Below are 13,017 nucleotides of genomic sequence, written 5' to 3'. Positions count from 1 at the left end.
TTCTATTCTTATCCATTACTTGCCAATCTATCTGACTACCATATCTAGATCCAGATAGGAGTATTTTTAGTGTATTCAGAGTTTCTGAGTTCAGAATTGAATTCAGCCTGTCTAAAGATATTTCTTCTCTCACATCCCGTGCTGCTGCTGCCTCCTCCTTTAAGGGCAACACTGTCGGAAACAATCAAGTGCAACTTTACCTCATATATGACACTCAAACAAACATTTAAAACCTAAGATGACAGGTGGTGTTAGTCCAGAAATTGCTAATTGATTTGAATCTCAGGCAGGAATTATTATCAAATATTTGAAACCCATGTCTTGTAAGCAAATGTTAGATTAAACTGTGCAAGAGAAATCCTACTCAGGGCAGTCTTTATTCATCCCTAGTCCCTGAATCTACCTCTTGGTCTCTAATATCTTTAAGGTCACCACATACATTTCCACATGTGAGCTTGATATAATGGAATATTTATGTTGGGAAGAGTCGCTGCATAACTGAATTGTTTACTTTTTTTCTTGGGTAAAACAATGAAGGTTAGTATTTATGAAAAAAATAACATTAAGAAATAATACCAATGAAAATATAAATAGTGTACTTACTGCCAGAAATATTATTGATATATTCAGAGGCGATCTCCAGAGAAATAAGTGTGTTAGAAACTCTTTTATTCTTCTTATATATCTATAATCTAAACTAATAAAGAGAAACATGCAAATTGACTGCACCTCTGCTACACCCCAAGCCACACCTACCAGCCAATCAGAGCGACTATATGCAAATTAACCCAACCAAGATGGTGGCAGGCAGCCACAGAGCTGGGGCAAGCAGGAGGCTTGGTTGCCCTGGTGATGGAGGAAGCCAAGCTTCCCTCCTGCCCTGACTGGATGTGGCCTCCACTAAAGGCAACAAAGTTTCAATTATAGAAGTTAAATAAATCCTAGATACCTGCTTCCAGCCAGCCTCCACGGGGAGTTTGGGTGGCTGGGGGCTGTGGCCAGCCTGCAAACAGTCATCAGCCCCTTACCCAGGATGGCCACACACTTATGGGGTGAGGGTCCCTGCTGGGGGTCTTGGCCAGCCTGAAAACGGTCCTCAGCCCCTCACTCAGGCTGGCCAGGCACCCCAGCAGCGACCCCCACCCTGAAGATGCTGTGGCCAGCCTGCAAACAGCCATCAGCTCCTCACCCAGGCTGGCCAGGCACCCCAGCGGGACCCCCACTCTGATCCGGGACACCCTTCAGGGAAAACCAGCCGGCCCCCACCCATGCACCAGGTCTCTATCCTATATAATAAAAGGGTAATATGCAAATTGACCCTAACAGCAGAACGACTAGGAATCACTGGTCACTATGACACACACTGACCACCAGAGGGCAGACGCTCAATGCAGGAACTGCCCCCTGTTGGTCAGTGTGCTCCCACAGGGGGAGCTCTGCTCAGCCACAAACCAGGCTGAGGGCTGCCAATACAGTGGTGGTGGTGGGAGCCTCTCCCACCTCCTCAGCAGCACTAAGGATGTCTGAATGCAGCTTAGGCCTGCTCCCCACTGGCAAGTGGACATCCCCCGAGGTCTCCCAGGCTGCCAGAGGGATGTCTGACTGCCAGCTTAGGCCCGATCCCTTGGGGAGCAGGCCTAAGCCAGCAGGTTGTCATCCCCCGAGGGGTCCCAGACTTCAAGAGGGCACAGGCCGGGCTGAGGGATTCCCCCCTGTCGATTGCACAAATTTTTGTGCACCGGGCCTCTAGTATATTATAAAAGCAAATGTAGTGTTCCTTCCCATTTCAATAGAACTCTTTGCTTTCTCAAAAGATTAAAGAAAACAGAAGATTGAAATTTATATCTTCTGAAGCTAATTACTGGAAGTTACTCCAAATAAAAAGTGTACACACATCTATCAAACACATCCACAAATGGAAATAGTCAATCCAACCTGGCTGGTGTTGCTCAGTGGTTGAGCCTCTACCTATCAACCAGGAGGTCACAGTTTGATTCCAGGTTGTGGGCTCGATCCTCAGTGTGGAGCATGCAGGAAGCAGCTGATCAATGAGCCTCTTTCATCATTGATCTTTCTGTCTCTCCCTCTCCTTTCCTCTCTGAAATCAATAAAAATATATATAAAAAAGAAAACAGTCAATTCAGCCTTCACATGGACTTTAAAAGATTAATAATGTGTATTGTATAATTTATTATATTAAATGGAATAAACATAAATATAAAAAAGGAAATAACGCTAAAAGTAAGCAGCCCACCTCGCTGCTTTTGCATAGACTACCACCTCAAAGCAATCAGATTGCTCAGCTTTTCCAGAATAAAATTTAAGTGGTTTTCTTTGAAAATAATAATATGCAGCAAAACTTCTTTGGATACAATTAAGTGACAGAGTATTTCTTTTTTTTTTTTAATATATTTTTACTGATTGCAGAGAGGAAAGGAGAGGGAGAGGGAGAGAGAATCATTGATTGGCTGCCTCCAACACTCCCCCTGCTTGGGATCAAGCCTGCAACCTGGGCATGAGCCCTTGACCAGAATCAAACACGGGACCCTTCAGTCCTCAGGCTGCTGTTCTATCCATTGAGCCAAACCAGCTAGGGCTAGAGTATTTTATTTCAAAGAGAAACTTTCATCATGTTTGTACTATGTGAGAAGATATCCTAGTTCATCTGGTAGACTCCAATAAAAGAACTTCAAGTTAACACTCTTCTCAAAATTATAAAATAACTTTATTCTTAATTATATCATCTTCCCTAAATTTATTTCTTCTGCTGAATAGATTATTCTTTTTTGCCAAAAACATATGCTCAAGTTTTTTTTGTAATCAGTTTATTCTTAATAACATGAATAGATTTCATTGATATGAGCTAATATTTTAATTCTGTATATTTTTATAATTAAATTAAAATCCCTAGATTGACCAGATAACATCAATTCCCAGATATTGAACAAATCATTAAATATAGCCAGTTATTCAATACATTATGCTTGAATCTGTCCAGTCATTATTTCTACCTATTATTTACCTATAATTACCTCTTTAGTCCCCAAATGGCTTATTTGGGGAAAATATATTTACTATACAAAAGCCAAATGTTTTCTTCTTGTTCTTCTTCTTATATATTCTTCTTTTAAAAATATGTTCCTTCCTTTTAATATTTAATCCCCTCTTAAATGTAATACAAAAGGCCCTGGTCTGTAATTGGCCTCCCTCTCCTGTCACAGTGTAAGACAGATATTGTCCTGTATGCTTGCTGCAGCATTGATGACAGTTTTAAAAATTATATTTTGCTTTTCTAAACATGTTACTTTTACCAAATGTAGTTACTTGTTGTCTTGAAAAAATTCAGCTACAAAATTCTATCCATTCTTTTTTTCTGTATACTAAGAAGAAGAGGCTTGTTTACTTTCCCTAATATCAATCAATAGTACTCATCCTACTTGGAATTATTCTCTGTTTTGTATTACTGCTTAGAGGTAGTGCATAGTTTTAGAATAATGTTCAGGGACTTAAGGTGACAAAGCATAATGATATTGAATCTTGATGGATTGGTATCATGTAAAACCTTGCATTGCAAAAAGACAGGGCAAAATTGCAATATAAATATCATGACATTGTGATGTATGAATTTATCCTCTGGGAAAACACAGTTACCTGGCAAGAATTTTATTTCACCTCCATTCTAAATGATAGAGGATTGTATTTCATAATAACAATTTTATTATTCTTTTTGTGTATATTTAACCTACCACCTTGATATAAATTATCTTACATGGGAAAGTTGCTATTTTAAACTGGTCATGTTAATGCATTTGTATGACTTTATTTTAATAGTAATATTCTGTTCAAAATTTTGATTGATTATGAGAAAGTAGAATTTTGAAAATAAAACCTTAGTGAAAGAATAAGATTAAGTCTAATTTCATCTTTAACTCTCATATCAAAACCTTTCCTCTAAAATTTGAGTAAGGGAGAGGAATACAAATTTTTTCCTCATTCTCTCTCTCCCCTTCTCCACTTCTCCCTCCCTCCACCTTTGGCCTTTAATTTGTAGGTAGAAGTTACTCTTTTTTATTGCTATTTATTGAGAAATGTGTTATTAAGTTAATATTTTATAAATTGGAAGTGTTATTCATTTTAAAACATTCAAGAATATTAAAGAGGGGAAATTATAAGTGGTTAAGAAGATTATGGAAAATAATGACATTACTATTTCCATTGTATTCTTTTACTCAAATAAGAAGTACTGAATTGTGAATTGGAAATATATGTGTATTATACTTTAGTCATCCTACTTAACAGTCATTACTGAGAATGAATAAATATGTTATGTTTTAGCAGCTACTCCTTAAAAAAAATTCAGGATATCATTATTGTATGGTCTAAGAATTAGTTTCCATAATTTACTAATATCAGGTATGGCAGCATTTTTTAATCAAGCTGAAATGTTCTTAAAATTTTGTACTTTCTTTAAGGGGGGTGGTTAACATCAATAAAAAATAATCATTTGAGCCCTGGCTAGTGTTCTCAGTGGTTAGAGCATCAACCCACACACCAAAAGGTCTCAGGTGTGATTCCAGGTCAAGGGCACATACCTGAGTTGCAGGTTTCCAACCAGTCCATGTGTCTCTCTCACATCCCTCTCATCTCTCTCCTTCTCTTTCCTCCTCTCTCCCTCCTTCCCTCCCACTCTCTGAAAAGCAATAGGGGGAAAAAAAGCCTCAGGTGAACATTACCAAAAATAAAAATGTAATCATTTTAACATCTTTGTATTAATGATTAATTATGAAACTTTGTTTCTTATTAAAGTAAGCTATCACTATTAAAATTTAATAAGAAGGATGAGAAAAATGATTGAAAATATATTTTTTAAATAGAGGGGATTTATAAATCCTGATTTTAAAAAAATATAGCCTATAAGAACACAACTACAGTAACAGTCTACAGGTAAATTTAGAGAAATGAACACTATTCAGAAGAACTTTTTTAGTTGATTTTCTTTTTTTCTCCTTTTGCTGACTATATTAAAAAAATGTGATGAAAGTAAATTTTCAGCAGAGCTGGCTCATGTATGCGGCTTATATAAGGAAAATATTTTCTTCTAAACAAATATATGTGAATTAAAAACATAATATCACAAAGGAGATAGATATTAAAAATAATTTTATATGTTACAGAAGGTTTATGCCATCAGAATAATCTTAGTTTAGAAAATAAAAGAAAAGTTATTAACTAGGAATTTAGAAACTAGTGTTTCAGGACTGAAAACTTTGTGCCTATAAAAGTATGAAAGACTATGCAGTCATAAAGCAGCTAAAATATAAAAGTCCCACATGCCAGCAGTTTTTATTCCCTGTTTATTGATATGCACACCTATGCTCATTGCAGCATTATTCACAGTGGCCAAGATATAGGAACAACCAAAGTGTCCTTCCGTAGGTGACTGGATAAAGATGTAGTACATACATATACATACTATGGAATACTAGTCAGCTACAAGAAAGGATGAAATAGTGCCTTTGGAACAACATGGACAGTCCTTGACAACATCATGCTAAGTGAAATAAGTTAGTCAGTAAAGGCTAAGAACCATATGATTTCACTCATATGTGGGATATAAAACTGAAACTCGTGGTGAAATCAAGAGGGAAGAGGGTTGGGGGAAAAGGGGATCCTATTATATGGTGACAGGAGAAGATTTAACTTTGGGTGGTGGGCACATGGTGCTGTATACAGATATTTTAACATAAAAATCCACACCTGAAACCTATATGTTTATGTTGACCAATGTCACCCCAATAAATTTAATAAAAAATAAAAAATAAATTATTTGCTAACTTAGAAACAAATAATTAAAATAAATAATGGCACACTTTTCAAGATCACATTTATAACTAATAATTTATAGATTAAAAAATATTAACAGCCCAGCTGGTGTGGCTTAATGGTTGAGTGTCAACCCAAACACCAGGAGGTCACCGGTTCAATTGTTGGTCAGGGCACATGCCCCGTTTCAGGCTCAGTCCCCCATGAAGGTGTGCAGGAGACAGCCAATGTTCTCTCTCATTAATTTTTTTTTATCTCTCCCTTCCTCTCTCTCTAAAAAATCAATAAAAACATATTTAAAAAAATAATTTAAAAAGATGTTAACACAATTATTCAGTTTTCCTAACTCTATCCCCTTGCTAATTTAAATAATTACTAAGCACTTAGTTCATACTCCTTTTCTTGAAAAAATGCTTTCCTCAAAATACTAAGATTTTTTTTCTTATTGTTTTATAAAAAGAAATGGTCAGTTGAATATTTGACTTTGCTTCTTATAATTATGTTGTTATTAGTCAGTTTATCTTTTTTGAAAAAGCCACTCACAAAAACACATTTTGGAACTTAGTGTCAGCAGATAAATTTTTCTATTAATATTAAATAGAAATCTAAAATATTTATACAAGAAGAATAACAAAAGTAGATTTTATGTGGCAAAAGTGTCACAAAAATTATTTACTGCTTTCAAGTTATTTAAAATTTATATATATATATAACATACTATTTCCATTTGGAAAATAAGTGGTATATAAATAATAAGTAATAACTCAATAAATATAAAAATAATTTCAAATATTTTCAAAGCTTTACTAGTAAGCTGTGAATCAAAACTAAACTTACTGGAACTATTATTTTTATGTTGCAGATATATTGTTTAATAGAAGTCAAAATTCACATAAAAATAAATGAAATAATGCCCTAGCTGGTGTTGCTCAGTAGGTGGAGCATCGGCATGCTGACCAAGGATCCCGGGTTTGATTCCGGTCAAGGGCACATGCCTAGTTGCAGGATCCTCCCTGGCCCTGGTCAGGGCTCATTCAGAAGGCAACCAATCAATGTGTTTCTCTCACATTGATATTTCTCTGTCTTTCCCTCTCTCTTCCATTCTCTCTAATATCAATGGGAAAACATCCTTGGGTGAGGATTAAAAAAAAACAACCCAAAAACCCAAAGAACAAGAAGAAATAAAATGATCATTAAGAACCAATTTCCTAACAAGAAACAAATCAATTTTCATCTCTCAAAATGGGTTCTTAAATTGATTATTTAGGTGAATGTTTACTGTCCTAACATATATCCATATTCCTGGATACATATAACTATATGTATCCAGGAATAAAGTGTTATCCTTACTGAAAACACCTTCCTTAGAAAATTAATTTAGATTGATTAAGAATTAATAGTTGTTATAACAAAGGCTAAGGTTATGGAATTAGTCTGGCCACTTACTAGGAGTGTTGTTTTGGTAAAATATTAAGCCATTCACTCTCTTAATTGATAGCATGACAACAATGCAAACAATTGAAGATTGTTAGAGAATTTAATTAGACAATGTGGAAATCTGATAACACAGTATCTGTCAATGACTAAATAAAATGTTTTGTATTCCATTGCTATTATCATTATTTTTATTTTGATAGTTCTAATACTTCTCCATTTTTGTCATAGGAAAATATCTCTCCAAGGTTATTTTTTATTATTATTAAGCAAGGAAACAGATATTTTCTACTTAAAATGACATCTATATGGTAAAGAGAAGAGATATTCAATTACCTTAAAAAATCATTGCCAGTTTAAAACAAAAATAAATCACCCAATAAATAATTTTATTAATATTTCTCATTTTAATAACATCTGAAAGAATACTCTATCAGAGATTTTTTTTTAAAAATAAAGAGTTGTTTATGCTTATTTTAGATGTACTAATTATTATAGAACATAAATTATTCCTTTAAAATTATGAAAATCTAGCATGCACATGTTTTAAGCAGTGTCAAGTATTTGGGCAACTTATTTGACACATTTTTTCTTACCAGCAGTTAGTTCCTATGCCACAGGATTATTTTGATAACAACATAAGCCATGGATAAACCAGTGGCACATTGTCAGTCTCATAATAAAACTCAATAAATTACTATGCTTATAATTGAAATACTTCTATTTAACTTTTTTTTTTTTTTTTACATTTTACACTTTTTCTTTCATAAATGGAATGGTTTAAAATTTTCACAGAATGTTTTAACCTTTACTCATAACAATCAATCTCACCAATTCAGGTGAGTAAGTTCCATTTGAGCAAGCTTACTTCTATTGAGATTTGAAAAGTATATGTTAACTGTGTTATCAGCAACAGTAACGCTATTTGATAAATGACCTAATCTCTCCACTTGAGATCAACACATTTTTCTTGTTATAATAAAATGTCTCTTCCAAGAGTGCATATGGATTTTAACTTCCCTGAATTTCTATAAAATTTTTGCCACTTTATAATATAGCTTTGCCCTGAAAAACTGAAATGATCCACAAGGTAAATGCTCACCCTATTTCGCTGCATGCCACACAAAAGTCACTTTCAAGGTTTAGAGAATAACTATTCTCTGGCTTTGTGACGATTGTCAGTTTTTGAAAATGCGCAAACCTTCCTTCTCATCGAAAGGAAACACAGACATTCAATACCACAGGTCAGTCAACAATAGAATTCTACTTAAAAACGCAGTCACATTTCCCCTGGTATCTAACACTATGCCAACTTCGGAGAAAAGCTTGCTGTACTACAACTTAAAATGCCCCAAAGTTTTATTAAAATAATCATATCCTGCATCTTCACAAAGGTGTAACATTAATTTTTATCATGAAGCTTATAAAAATAAACTATAATTTCACTATACTAAGTAATCGCTTCTAATAAGAACATACCCTTATACATGCTCAAGATTCTCTTTCATTAGTCTAATCCTCAGTCTCTACTTAAAATTTACCTCCTTTGTATACCTTTATTTAGTGATCAGCTTGAATTCTGATGCTTTATTTTTTATAATTCTAGTATTACCCTGAGTAAGCTAATAGCTGGTGGCATGCAGTTACATTTCAAGTAATTTTTAATTGTGCATGTGTGAAAATATGCTGATGCAAAATATGAAGGTACTCTCACCTTATAGACAGAATTTTAAATAATGGAAGTATGTTCAACATGTCTTCAATTATTATGCACACATTCAAAACTATGAACTAATTTCTATAAAATTTTTGCTACTTTATAATTTAGCTTTGTCCTGAAAAACCAGAATGTTTCACAAGGTAAATGCTCACCCTATTTTACTGCTTATAAACTTCATTTAAACTATTGGCAAATTTCATTCCACTTTAGCTATTAAAGAAAATTAGCAGCAAAGTGTGAACCAAGCTGTTATTGAACATGGTGCTAGTAATTTAACATGCATTAAAATCAGAATTTAATATAATATCGTGTCGAACTGACTTCCAATTTTTAATAAGTAGGAGTGTTAGTGTTGGTACTACAAAATAGAACATGTAATTAAAATCTATTTTTAAAGGCCTTTAAAAATTCCATGATGTTTTGCTAAATAATTTATGAATAAGGATTCTGAAATATTTTGGTGGAAAACAGAGAAATAAAAAGTAACTTGAACATGCTTACAAAATTAAGCTTGCAAATATCATGTGGATGGGCAAATAAAGGAAATAATATTTGTCATTCAGTTCTATGGAGGCTGCTATAATATGTCACTAAGCCAATGTATCATGTGTACTGAGGCACAAGATATATCTGACAATTTCATGGAAGGTGACAATAAAATGAAACATTCTATATCAGGTGTTAATTGTGCTTTAAAGCTGTTTGTAAAGTCAACAGCCACAGTCCACAATGAATGCATCCTCCCTAGTTTATGTTTATCCTTATGGGAATATTAGTCCTGAATTGCAAGGAAAAATTTTCAGGACATTTCCTACATACTTGCTTATGGGTTTGCTTACCCTCGCTAGAAGGAACTCTATGAAATCAGAGATCATGTACTATTCATTTTATTTTATCAACACCAAGGAAAGCACCATCAAATAGTAAGCACTCAACAATAAATGAGTAGATGAATAAATGACATATGTAAATTTCTGCCTTGCAAGTAACAGCAGGCTTAACAATAACCAAACTTCTTTACTCAATAATTTTATTTCTTACTACTGTAACAGAATAAATAACTGAAAAATAAAACACTAATGATCACGATATTATATTATTGAACTATGTATTGGGGTGGGGAACTTTTTTTTCTGCCAAGGCCATTTGGATATTTAGAACATGATTTGTAGGCCATTGAAACATTATCAACTTAAAAATTAGTCTGCAATATAAGGTCAAACATGTAATTAACTCACCCCTAATACCTTAGGAGGGCAAGACCAATGATTTCCAAGGCCTTATAAGGTCCAAAGGCTGGATGTTCCCCACCCCTGAATGCTTAAGGATATGATATGGTTGTAAAAAATTACTGTTTCACATGATGAAATCTTATGTTAATCCTAAAAATGATAACTAGGAAAAATTTGCAAATAATACAAAGGTTATTTAATATTAAATTAAAACATCAACAAATGCAATATATATTGAAGCCTGATTATGTAACTACTATACCTTTTTAAAAATAAGTATAATACTGCCCAGCCAGTGTGGCTTAGTGGTTGAGTGTTGACCTATAAATCAGGAGGTCATGGTTTGGTTACCGGTCAGGGCACATGCCCAGATTACAGTTGTAAGCTAGAAACCTAATTGGGGATGTGCAGGAGGCAGCCAATCAATGAATCTCTCTCATAATTGACTAAAGGCCCAGTGCACAAATTCGTGCACCAGTGGGGTCTCTAGGCCTGGCCTGTGGGTTTGGGAGGGATGCGGGAGGTTGGCCAGCCAGGGAGGGACTGTGGGAGGGCTCAAGGGCGTGTCTGGCCTATCTCACTCAGTCCCGATCAGCTGGACCTCAGCAGCAAGCTAATCTACCAATCGGAATGTCTGCCCCCTGGTGGTCAGTGCACATCATAGCAACAGTTCAACCAGTTGATTATCTGCCCCTTAGTGGTCAGTGCATGTCATAGCAAGGGGTTGAGCGGCCTTAGCATATCATTAGCATATTACGCTTTGATTGGTTGAACGGCTGACTGAATGACAGGACACTTACCATATTAGGCTTTTATTATATAGGATGTTTCTCTCCCTCTCTGAAATCAATAAAATATTTGTAAAAAATAAATATAATATTACTAAAATCATTTTAGATACTGAATTTGTTTGATGCTACAAAATTCAATGCTGAAACAGTATTTTCTCTGATGTTGCTAGTTTTCTTTGAATGCTAAGTTTGTCGTGAAGCAACTAGTAAAGTTTGAGCTCAAGATTCCCTAAGTTGTGCATTATGTTCACTGGAACAGAGATCAAAGCAACAGTAGTTATAGTGACAAAATTAACACATATTGCCTGGGACTAAAACTGGCAATGGCCATTTCAAAAACAGATACTTTAAAGATATTATAGGATAAAAAAAGATGGTCTTAATGAACTCAGTATATACAAGAATAAGGATAATTATAGTAGTGATTAAAAAGTTCTGGTCTAATGGTTTATGATCAGTTTCTACTTAGGGCTTTTTATACCTACAAGTCATTGCTCTTAGAGATTTTAAACATAATTAGCTAGTTCTTTGAGGTCTTATAAAACTATACCACAATGAACTATTGAGTGAAGAAGTTTAAGAAAAATTAAAACAAAATTCTAAAAGCCAGACCATATATTCATAAAAATAATGGCACAGTCAAATCACTTTGAGAATTGAACTACCTAGGTCTGTTCTGCTATATTTATTATTCTCTGACATATAGTATAGCATAAACAAACTCTTCACATGGTCTTTTATTTATATAAAAAGTATTGTTTTTATTTCTACTGTGTATAAAACCTTACTCTGGGTGCTGATGCAGATGAAGGGAGAGTAGGAGTTTTAGGCATCAGGAAGACCTGAGTTTCATTTCTAGAGCTGATTCTTACTTGCTCCATATCTTGAGGCTATCCCTGAGCTGCAGTATCCTCATCTAAGAACTAGGATACTAACTAATCCCACATAGAGTAATTATGAAGATCATAATTATAAAATCATTCAAATGTTGGGCATAGTGCCTGACATATAGTATCTTAATAAGTATTTTTGTAATTGTACAAATATATGAGTTTATGTAAATATATGAAACTGTTAAAGCAAAAATTAATAGGATAATGAGAGTAGGCAGCTTCTTGGGTCGGGTTGTACAAACTGTATTGACTTTATAGTATCTGTGAACCAGGATTCCAAGTTTACTAATGTGGCTTTGCTAGGTGATATATAGAAAGAGAGAAACCCTCCATTTTGGGGAGCTCAATAGGACTCACCTAAGGTATGGATGCTCATATCAGCATTATTATTTTCTGGGTATAATACGATGTGAAAAATGTTGAAGGTCGGGCAGAAGTGACTTAGTGACAGACATTTGGTTTTAAAGTGTTAAAAGATTCATCTGAAAGCTATGTAATTGTAGGGTTGCTTTACAAAAAGGTGCTCCTGAGATTATAAAGAAGTATATCTTCAGTGACTTTATATTCTAGACATTTTGCATGATTCATATAGCATTATTGATATGAGGACAGAATATGATGGTATAGGGATATAGATGGAATGGGATACTTTAAATTCCATCCAGATCTCAGAACAGGCAGTAGAATATCCTTCTGGCCCTCAAGGCCGATGAGCTTTTATTTTCCATTTTGTTAGATTCTCCGCTTATGCACTGAGTGGCCAGATTATTGTGACCACCTGACGTTTGTAGGCAAATTAGCCGTACACTGCATTGTATGGGATATGGAAGCCGAAGGCCTGTTCGAACACCTTTGCTGTCTGCAGTTACCAAGATAAAACGTCTCCAATTCGCACAGGAACACAAGGATTGGACAGTTGAGCATTGGAAAAAAAGTCATGTCGTCCGATGAATCATGTTTCCAGTTGCATCATGCAGATGGCAGAGTGAGAATTTGGGGGAAACAGCATGAAAGCATGCACCCCACATGCATGAGTACAACCCTTCAAGCTGGCGGGGGCAGTGTTATGGTTTGGGGCATGTTTTCCTGGCATGATTTGGACCCTTTAATTTGTGTGGAACAAC

The sequence above is a fragment of the Myotis daubentonii genome, chromosome 2, assembly GCF_963259705.1.
Source record: "Myotis daubentonii chromosome 2, mMyoDau2.1, whole genome shotgun sequence".
In the NCBI taxonomy this organism is placed as follows: domain Eukaryota; kingdom Metazoa; phylum Chordata; class Mammalia; order Chiroptera; family Vespertilionidae; genus Myotis; species Myotis daubentonii.
Note: the sequence above shows the minus strand (reverse complement) of the source record.